This window comes from Camelus dromedarius, chromosome 4 (assembly GCF_036321535.1).
Source record: "Camelus dromedarius isolate mCamDro1 chromosome 4, mCamDro1.pat, whole genome shotgun sequence".
Classification (NCBI taxonomy): domain Eukaryota; kingdom Metazoa; phylum Chordata; class Mammalia; order Artiodactyla; family Camelidae; genus Camelus; species Camelus dromedarius.
Window position 1 is genome coordinate 4,748,036 of NC_087439.1, and position 10,933 is coordinate 4,758,968.

Below are 10,933 nucleotides of genomic sequence, written 5' to 3' on the forward strand. Positions count from 1 at the left end.
AGTGCAAAGGCACACAGCTAATTCCCCACCGGGCAGGAGCTGCTGGGAAGCGTAAAAAGTAGGTCAGCTCATCAGAGTCATTTGTCCCCAGGGGATACATGACCAAGCCAGAGGAAAATGTGTTAATTTGGCCAGGAAAAAAAAAAGTGTCACTCAATGAATCATGGTTGCAAAAGGAATTTGAATTAAATCACTCATATTCAATCAACCATTCATTCATTCACTCACTTAACACGCACTTAGAAAAAAAATTAGACCCTGTGCAGGACACTGGAGATACCAAACCAGAAGGGAGGTCCATATACAGGAGAAAGTTCACAAGGCTTTGGCAGCAAACTGACCTAGGTTTGAGTTTAAATTCTGCCATTTTCTTGCTGACTAGCCTGGAGTAAGCTGCTTAACATCTCTGAGCCTGAGTTTCTTCATCTATAAAATGTGGATAATAAATAGCCACCGTCCAGGCTGTCGTACAGCGTAAAGGTGTCAAATGCCTACGTAGTGTTATTGTTCTAAAGAAGTAAGAGATTGCCCTCAAGGAAGCCAAAACCAAATGAGGTGAACTTACAGATGATCGTACTAAGTGAAGTAAGTCAGACAGAGAAAGACAAATATCATATGACATCATCTATATGTGGAATCTAAAAGAACGCCACAAATGAACTTATTTACAAAACAGAAAGAGACTCACAGACATAGAAAACAAACTCATGGTTACCAAAGGGGGAAAGGGAGGAGGGAAAAATTGGGTGTTTGGGACTAGCAGACACAAAGTACTACATAAAAAATAGATAAAGAACAAGGTTTTACCGTAGAGCACAAGGAAACATTCAATATCTTGTAATAACATATAATAGAAAAGAACCTGAAAAAGAATATATATTTATGTATAACTGAATCAATTTTCTTTACACCAACTATATTTAAATTAAAAAAGGAAAAAAAATAAGTCAGAACTGACATTTGCTATTATAAACTATTATTTCACAGAACTCCCTTTCTAGAATGAAAGAGGGATGGATGTAAAGGTTGGGAAACGTTCGTAAAACAGAAACTCGGTAGTTTTACTGTTGGGCATGCATGGGCTATCCTTTCTCCAACATCCGTCAGCACCCATCACCATCAATATCCTATTATTTATCTCTTGGCTTTGCGAACCTGAGCAAAGAAAACGTAGCAGGTCGTAGGGGACCCCCCCACCCAGCTCACATAGGCAGTTGGATCAGAGTGCACCGGGAGCTGAGCATTAATCAGCAAAGAGAAACTGCAAATTCAGAGGCAAGTGCACCCAGCGATGTGTAAACCAGATGACAGCTCATCTCCTCCACGGGGCCCTGAATTCGGCTCACAAACACATTATAAAAATAATGTCACTAATGCAGCAGTGAAGTGAGATCACCTTTGGCTGCCCGTTATATGCCAGATATTATGCCAACGTACTTGCTGGTTTATTAAAAATTACCATTTAAAATCCATTGCACTATGTAACACAACAGCCCCGTGAGCCATGGTCATCCTCAGTTCACAGCTAATGGCGCAGAAAGATCAGAGACATGGAGCAACCTGCTCAAATCACACAGCTGGTGAAGCCAGTGTTGGATGATGGAGCTTTCTGAGTCCAAACCAGGGACTTCCTACTGACACAGCCACTTCTGCATTGTGGACGCTTTGAGGCATGGCCATTCTGTTTCACTGACTGAGTGGGGAGGGGAAATGTTTAGTGCTTGATACCCCACAAAGGTACTTTCTGTCTTGAGAGAAAGAGGTGACCCCTCTTATACAATATCTCAATCAATCAAAAAAAAAAAAAGTAATGGTATAATGATTCTGTACTTAGCTGCTACTAGTTTAAGTATCTGGATGGAAATGATGCTTAGAAAATACCTCAGGAAGAGCTGTCATCATCTGATACATGTAAGAAGGACCAGATGTTCCACTATTCCTGGTTGTTGCCTAAAATCCCTTTCTTCCATGATTTTGTTCATCCCACCAAAAAGGATGAACTCCAAATCCTACTTGAAAGTGTTTATAATTTTATGCAGGTGTATGTTTCTGCCCAAGATAAGTGGGTTGGCTACCTTCCAAGTTCAACATGTGGGCCGGCATTGTGCAGGCAAAGGAGTTTCCTCTCACTAGGTCTAAACAAAATTCATACAGACAGCTGTGTGGCCGGTGCTGCCCCGCCTCATTTTACAGATGAGGAGGTCAAGGCTCATGGGGTTGAACGTCTTCCAGAAGACCTCACGTTTCATTAAATAACTAATTTGACTTTTAACCCAGCATAGACTCTTTCCTCTACCATGCAGTCTTCCTTCATACATACCTGTTCTTTATCGGGAATTCCTGATAAAGTCCCAGGGCCATGATGTTTCATAAATATCACTGACCTTGACCTAACTCGTAATTATAAATCTAGCCTAGTCACAAGGGCAATCATCCATCTGGCCACACTTCCAAGGCACTTCTGGTGAGGCCATGGTTGGAGTAGAGCCCACCTGACCTCTCAGGGCCTTTGGAAACCTATGGCAACCTGACTTTTTCCAAAACCCCAGGAATGCTGCATACAGTAGCCCGGTGTTCTGGGCCGCCTGGAAGCCCAGAGCACCTGTGACGACCAGGCCCTCTCTTCTTTGCATTTCCCGGGACAGACTTCAGACGCTCTTGCCCCAAGAGGAGCAGGACGTCCTTTGCAGTTCCTTCCTTTCTTCTTCTGGCTCAGAATGGGGCAGGGTCTGGCTGAGGCCACCTCGATCACCTGGGGTGCTGACAGTCACCCCTGCTTGGTGTCTCTGGGATATGGACTGATGCAGACTCAACAGTTCTCCTTTGTGTGGCGCAGTGGAAGCAAGGGGGTCCTCCTCGTCCTGCTGGGCTGAGGCGTGGATCCCGGGAAGCCCCCTGCTCTATTGGCTTATTTCCCAGAGCTGCCCAAGGAGATCGTGTGCCCCCAGAGCACCGGTGACAACTCATGCCCCGCTGCTGCTGCCAGCTCCTCTCTCTCTGTCTCTCTCTCTCTCTCTCTCTCTCTCTCTCTCTCTCTCTCTCTCTGTCTCCCTTTCTCTCTCTGTCTCTCTCTCTCTATGCAGGGCCATCCTAGGAAGTCCTGTTTTGTTGACAGTCCACATCCCAGGCCTCCCATCCCTGGTATCAGAGACCAGCACGACCAGCAGTTCTCCAGCTTTCTGCCCTAAAGAAACAAGGTTTCTTCCAGAGTGAGGGGAAAGCGTCAGAAAGGTAAGAATGACCTCGCAGGCTGAGGCAGCAAGTGCAGGAATGAAGGGCAGCTGGCCAGTCCCCACCCTGAGACATCAGGGAAGTAGCCCCTGCACTGAGAATAGGCTCCGGTGGACCCCACACCTCAAGTACCTAGTTCACCCTCTGAGACAGGCGGGAAGAAGGCAGGGCACAGCCATTACAAGAAGACCAGAATGCTGGAAAATTCAATTCCCAGTAGACTTTGGGGTCCAAGATGGTGGGAGACTTGAGTTTCAGTGACTTTGAGCTTCAGTATACGCTCCCTGTAATAGATGAGCATGGTAAATGGCACTCCCACGGGCGTCATGACCATAAAAGGTCAAAAAGTGGGCGGTGGCCCAGTTCCTGGGAATCCCAGCCCCCTCCCCAAAGTGGTTGGAATAACCCTCCCACTTGTTAGCACATGAAGTTACCCAACCCATAAAATCTAACCACCCCACACTTCGTGGCTGCTCTCCCTTCTGAGTGAGACGGCCCCCAGACAAGGAGTCATTAGACCCATATCAAGAAGGCTACAAATGTAGGCGAGGACAAGGCAGACTGCTCAAGGAAGCAGCACTGTATACATGCAAATCCATTCCTCGGGAAACTGCACGTCTCCAGGCAAGACGGAGAGATTGAAGATGAAAGGAAAGAAGAGATTTTAAAAACTGTTGCCCATCAGCAGGCTTGGGGTCATTTCTGTCAGAACTTCACTTCTTTGTATAGTTCACTTCCGTGGTTATCAGCCTGACCTGGGTTCCCTGAAGGCAGGGACAAAGTCTTAATCACCTCTAAGTAGGCACACATTCACTGCCACCCTCAGTGAGGAGATACGATCAGCATTTTGTGAATAAGGGAACTGAAGAGAAGCCACGATGAAGATGTAGTTCAAGGTCATGTACCCAATAAGTGGCTCAGATACATTTTTTTTTCTCTGAAGTATTTTCTGAAATATACTCCTCAGTACACACTCTGTTCTGTGAAAATGGACCTATAGTTATTGAACTCCTTCTGTCTGGGTTTTAAGTGGGTGCATTAGCTTCGAAAGGGCTCAAAGAAGTCCTGCAGTAAAGACCTCATTTGCCTTTTTTTAACCCAGATCTGCTCAACCCCCTGTAACTGCAGGGGTTTTATCACATCAATTGCACCCAGAAAGATTCTAAACCAGCATCCTCCTGCCTCCCCCTTCTCCCCAGCAAAAGGCAGTTTCCCTGGTCCATAAGCTTGAGAAAAACTACCCAAGATTTGACTGATGGGTGAGGAAAAGCCAAGGAGAAGCAGTGAACTCTGGCCAGAGTCACTAGCCACATGTGGGTGTTGCACGGTAAGTTTAACTTAACTAAAGTTAAATAAAATCAAAATTCCTCACGCATACTGTTGCTGGAGAACAGGTTCTTGCCTCACACAGGAAAAGAATTCAAGAGCGAACCACAGTAAGGTGAAAGCAAGTTTATTCAGGGAGATGCACACTCCATAGGCAGAATGCAAGTCATCTCAAAAGGCGAGAGGGAGAGAGAGGGAGAGGTGTGGGGATATTTGGTTTAAAGTAAAAGAAGATACGCACTCCATAGAGTGCAGGCCATCTCAGAAGGCAAGAGAGAGAACGATCAGGAGATGTGGGTTATTGGTTTTTATGGACTCAATGATTTCACATGGTCACAAGTGAGAGAATTATTCCAACTGCTTTGGGGGAGGGGCGGGGATTTCCAGGAATTGGGCCCCGCCCACATTTTGACCGTCTGTGGTCAGCCTGGGAACTGTCATGGCGCCTGTGGGTGCGCCATGAGGCTCAAGGTCTACTGGAAGTCAGATCTTCCGCCATCTTGGTTATGACCAGTTTACATCGTATCCTCAATTGCTGTGTCCTTCCTTCAGTGGTTGTGCCCTGCCGCCTTCCCTCTTGTCTCAACACCAGCCATGTCTCAAGTCTACAGAAGTTCAGGTGTGGCTTAGAAGCTACCGTATTTGACAGCTGAGGCACAGATCATTTGCATTATGACACAAAGATCCATTGGACAGGCTGGGGCTGAAACTTGGAGGCTTCCATGTGAAAAGGAGACCACCTGTAGGATTAGCCCCGCTGACCCCCACCGTCAAGATTCCAGGCTCCGCCCTCTGTGCTCTCTGGCCATCCTCAACCATGAGAAAGGGCTTAAATGCTGGCTTATTTTCCTTCTCTGAAAATGAAACTATTGCCCACACTTTCTTACTTCTTAAGGGTGATGGGAATAAAATGTGATAATATATACAGAAACAATTTAGATTCATAGAATATCTTTCTGGCTAAAACTCAGATGTATCATTATGTCCCTCTGAGCACTATGCTCTCTCCATATTTAGAAACATAAATATTCAGATATCTGTACAATCCTTTTTGAATGAAGACCAACATTTATATGTAATGACTTTAAAAAAATCCTACTGCTTTTTACTGGCTCCATTATCAAAATGATGTTTTTATAACTATCTTGCCTACCACAGCCAGGCACATTTTCCTAAATATCCGTTTTCCCACTCCCTCCCCTGCTCAAAAGCCACCAATGTCTCCCTACTGCGTTCAGCACTGACTCCTCCTCACTCAGGCTTTCCCACCATCAGTGTGGTCCCTGCTCCAGTCCCCACCCTCACTCAGCCTCTCTGGCTTCTTCCATGAAGAGAACAGCAAATATCAGATTCATGGACTGTCTGCCCTGAGAGGGACAAGAATGATCAGGAAAAATGAGAAAATAGGAGGGGGAAACTGAGGCCATGTTCCCACTCCTGTACCCTTGTTCACAGCCCTCACCCTTGAGACATTGTCCACACTCAGGCTTCATAGACAGCAGGTCTGGAAACAGGAAAGTCTGAAGGCAAAAAGGCCATATTTTCTCTAACTTTCTTCCTACGCTGTCTTATCCAATACACAACTTTGCCTGGGCACCAGCTTTTTGGGTCCAAGGGGTAAACGTGTCTTCCTTAGACTAAGCTGCCCCCTGTGCACCTGCAGATCCACACCCAGAACCTCTCTTGTCTCATGTCCCTTTCTCACATTTTATCCTTCAGTGAATTTTTTGCACTTCTGGGTAAAGTCTCAGACTCTCCGCCTGGCATTCAAGGCCTTTCATGATCCCTCTCTTCAAGCTCCTCTCCACCACTTCTTGTACCTAAAATTGCAGCAAGACTAGGGGCTGACTGTCCCCTGGGTGGGTCACAGTGTTATCACTCCGATTCTTTCTCCCAGCACACTGAGCATCCTCCTCCTTTGATTCTCTACTTCCAGCTTCAAGGAATGCACTGTCTTTTATGCCCAGAATGCAAACCAAAGTCACCCCCATGGCCTTTCAAGCCCTCCATGGCTGGGTCCCACGGGCTTCAGCAGTCTCACGCCATGCCACCCACCACTGCCACACGGAGGACACAGCCACATGGACCTTTCTGTCCTTGACTGAGCTAAACTGTTATGACCTCGGAGCTTCAACAATTCCTGCCAAGTGCCTGTCGTTTGCTGCACTCTGCTCTACTCCACCTACAGCAGGAACCTCTGATCGACATCAGTCACTAACTGTTCTATTTGTGCAGGCTGTGTGCTAACCCCACCTCAAAGTTAGAAGTAAGCACCTTTGCTTTGTCTTAGACCAGTGATGACCATATAGTAAGTGTGCAATGAAGACATGTTTAATAATTAAATGGGACTGCTTCGGATGTAGCAAACAGCTCATATTGTACTTCATGCATCTACATATTACACACTAATCAGGATCCTATACTTATCCCAATTGTGACAGTTATTACACTTCTTATTTACCTGTAGGCACCATAGACCATGAGCCTACTAAAGCCAAGACAGCGTCCTGGTTACGACTGCATTTGCATTGGCTGCACAGTGCCTGGCATGCAGGAAAGACACAGAAATCACAGAGTATATGCGTGGAAAAAAAAAGCAGCAAGCAAAAATATCAAGCATTGAAAAAAATGACTTACTCCTAGCAAGGGTGAGGAAGGAAAAAGAGAAAAATAGATATAGTCTAATACATCAAAGGTATAAAACTTGATATACTCATGTATTATGAATATTTTTCAATGATTAGAATATTCATGGCAAAATGAATCAGATAAAAGATACACAACGTAGGAGTCCCTTTAGGTGAAATTCAAACATAGGCAAAATTAATGTGTGGTGTTTAAAAATCAAAGTAGCCATTAATTTGGAAAGTGCTGCCACCAAGGAGGGGACTGAAGGAGGCTGCTTCTTGATCTGGGTCCTGGTTATGAAGGTGTATTTGCCCTGTGAAAATTCATCAGTCTCTGAACTCATTAGTACTTCTGTTAATGCAAAAGAAGTGAACAGAAAATGAAGTTTTCCAATTAACCAAAATTGAAAGACTATGTTCCCAGCATAAAAGTGTTCTATAGGCAGAAGAAAAAATATCCTGAGAGGAAGTTCAGTTTATTGACTATCTTTGCTGCATGACCAAGTTAGTACCTCTGTGGCTTACAATCCATTTACTGCTCACCAGCAGTGATGGGATAGGAACGAACAGCCCTTCCCAGGAACGTGCTTGTTCTTATGCAAGAAGTGAAGAGCAAAATGGGGAGCTGATCCATGAAATCACACATAAAGCCCCTGCCCAGACATGGTATAATCACATCTACTCATATTCCCCTGCCCAAGGCCAGAGTCAACAGAGTGATTGTAAAGACTCATACACATCATGCAATTTGCCACCCTCGGATGCAGGAGAGAATGAAGAGCAGGACAGAGGATACAGCGAAATGATCATTGGCTGATTAACACAGACAAGCAAGCACAACTCCAAAAATCTCATGATGTATAACTACGTTCTGGAAAATGTAAATACTCAGGAACTGTATATAGGAATCAGGCAGGATGCTGAGTATTCTGAAGTCTTTGCACTGCCCAAAAAGTGAAAAAGACTAATTTTATTCAACTTTAATAAGTCAGGAATTCATGTTATAGTCTTTATGGCAATTGCTAAAATAATAATGAAGAATATGTAACAAGAACATAAGAGGGAAGTGTGACAGTGAAAAATGAATTTTAAATAAGGCAAAAGAGAGGGAAAAAAAGGAACAGAGAGGCAGGACAAATAGAGGAGCAAACAAAGAAAATACATCAACAATTACTTTAAATGTCGGTGGACTAAACACTCCAAGTAAAAGACAAAGATTGTAAGTGTGGATTTAAAAGAACAATGACATGTTGTTTGTAAGAGTCTGAAGTTAAAGAGTAAGGATACAAATAATTGAAATAAGAAGGATAGAAAATACCAAGCAACTACAGATCAAGAAAAAGGTGATGTGACTTTATAAATATCAAGCAAAGTAGCCTTTACTAGAGGCAAAAAGAATAAAGATATTTTAATTCACCAGGAAGATATAACAAATGCATCTCTGTATGCACCTAATGACATAGCCTCAAAATATATGAAGCTAAATTGAGGAACCTAAAAGTAGAAATAGAAAAATCTGTAAGTATATTGAAAGTTTTTTATACTGTCCTCTTAGTAATGGAAAAAACAGAAATATCAAAAAGTATACAGAAAATTTCAACTAGATAATTAAACTTGATTTGATTCATGAACACAGAATACTGAGCATAGAGATCTGCAAGTGTTTTACAAGTGATTTATCAAAATTAACCATATATTGAGCCATAAAGCAAATCTCAATCTTATGCAAACCCTCTCAGAGAATTTAAAAAGAAAGAAAAACTACTTCTCAACTAGTTTTATGAAAGAACAAGACTCTGGGTGCCAACATCTGACAAGGACATTATGAAAAAGGGAAATAACAAGCAGACATCTCTCACGCACACAGATGCAGAAGTCCGGAATGATAATATATTTGTGGGTCAAATTCAATGAACTATAAAAAGGAGCTTATAACAAAGTTAATTTCATTTCAAGAGAGCAAAATAAAACCCCTCAAATTTGGTTCAACAATCAAAAATCAGTGTAATTAACTACATTAACAAATTAAAGAAAAGTAATTATACGATGTCAATAGATTTGATAAAATTCATCATTTATGATTAAAAAATCTTTACAAAGGAATAGATGTGAACATAATTGATAGTGTCAAAGGAAACCCTACACAGATATAATACTCATTTGTGAAATGTCAAAAGTTCCCCTCAGATATCAAGAATAAGTTAAGGATACTTGCAGTTCAATATTAGAGTAGGCATTCTAGTTAGTAAATTTAAGGCAAGAAAAGAAGTCAAATTATAAGAATTTGAAAGGAGAAGACAAACTGTCATTATTTGCAGATGACATGAAAAATAATCTACAAATAATTAAATTTATAAGAAAACTTTGCAAAATAATTAGTTGGAATTTGTAAGTATACAAAATCAAGTATATTTCTCTGTACCAGAAAAATTATGGTACGCAGTGAAATGCTTAGAATGGTACCATAAAAATAGTATTAAAAGATATCAAATACAAGGATATAAATACAACAAAATGTGTGCAAGATCTATACATTGAAAATTAGAAAACATTCAGAGAAATTTAAAAAGGCTTTGTCAGTCAGTGTTTGTCAAAAGAAATAGAACTGAATGCATATTCGATGTATTAAAAGAAACTGGTTTTTGCAATCATGACTAAACAAAAATCCGTAGGAAAGACAGTCGGGAAAGGACGTTCATGAGCAAAGCTGAAGCTGTCATCCACAGGTGGAATTTCCTCTCCCTCCTGGGGAAATTTCAACCCTGCTCTTAAAGCCTCCCAACAGAGTCAATAAAATATTCAGCTTGAGTAAATTCAGACTGAGTAAATTCTGTTGATAGGGGTCCAAGTTCATTGACTCTATATTCTGTCATTTCCACTCTGCTGTTAAGCTCAGACAAGAAGTTTTGTTTTAAATGTCTGTTATTTTATTTCTTTTATGATTTTTCCCGGCTTTATTAACATACAACTGACAAAACTGTAGATATTTAAAGTGTACAATGTGATCATTTCTGTTTGATTACTTTTTCATATATTCTGTTTCTTCACTGAGATTTTCATTTGTTTCCAGAGAATGCATTTTGCAGTATTTTTATTATCGCTACTTTAAAATCTTGGTCAGATCATTCCAACATCTGATTTGTTACTGTTGGCCTCAGTGATTGCCTTTTCTCATTTGAGTTGTAATTTTCCTAAATGTTGCTATGGTGGGTGATTTTCCATCGTATCCTGGACATCTTGACTATGACGTAGAAGACTCTGGATTCTGTTTAAATCACATAGTTCAGCACTGTTAGGGCCATCGTGCTGGAGAGGAATACAGCAGGCAGGTCGTGGGCTACTTTGTGGGCTGTGGTTCCAATGACAAGTTAATGATCAGAACCTTTGGGATGTTAATTTGGTATGCCTGATTTAAATGGGACCATTGGAACAACCACTGGGCAGCCTGAGAGGGCAAAATGTATTTCTGAGAGACAGGGGACTTGAAGTCTCTTGGAGGGGGAGTGGAATCTGAGGCCACAGGGACAGAGACTTCCCTGGCTGGGTGTTTGTAGTGGTTGGTTCCCACTTGCTTGCAGGGACTGGAGAGCATCTTCTGGGCTGGTTGCATCACATAGCAGAATCCCTCTTCCCAGGGCCCCTAAGGTACCCTGGTGTCTCTGGGCAGTCACTTAATGCCACTTCTAATATTCTACCAATATCTAGTGAGGGTAACCAGTAATTAAGGAAAAAAACCTTGCAGGTTAAAC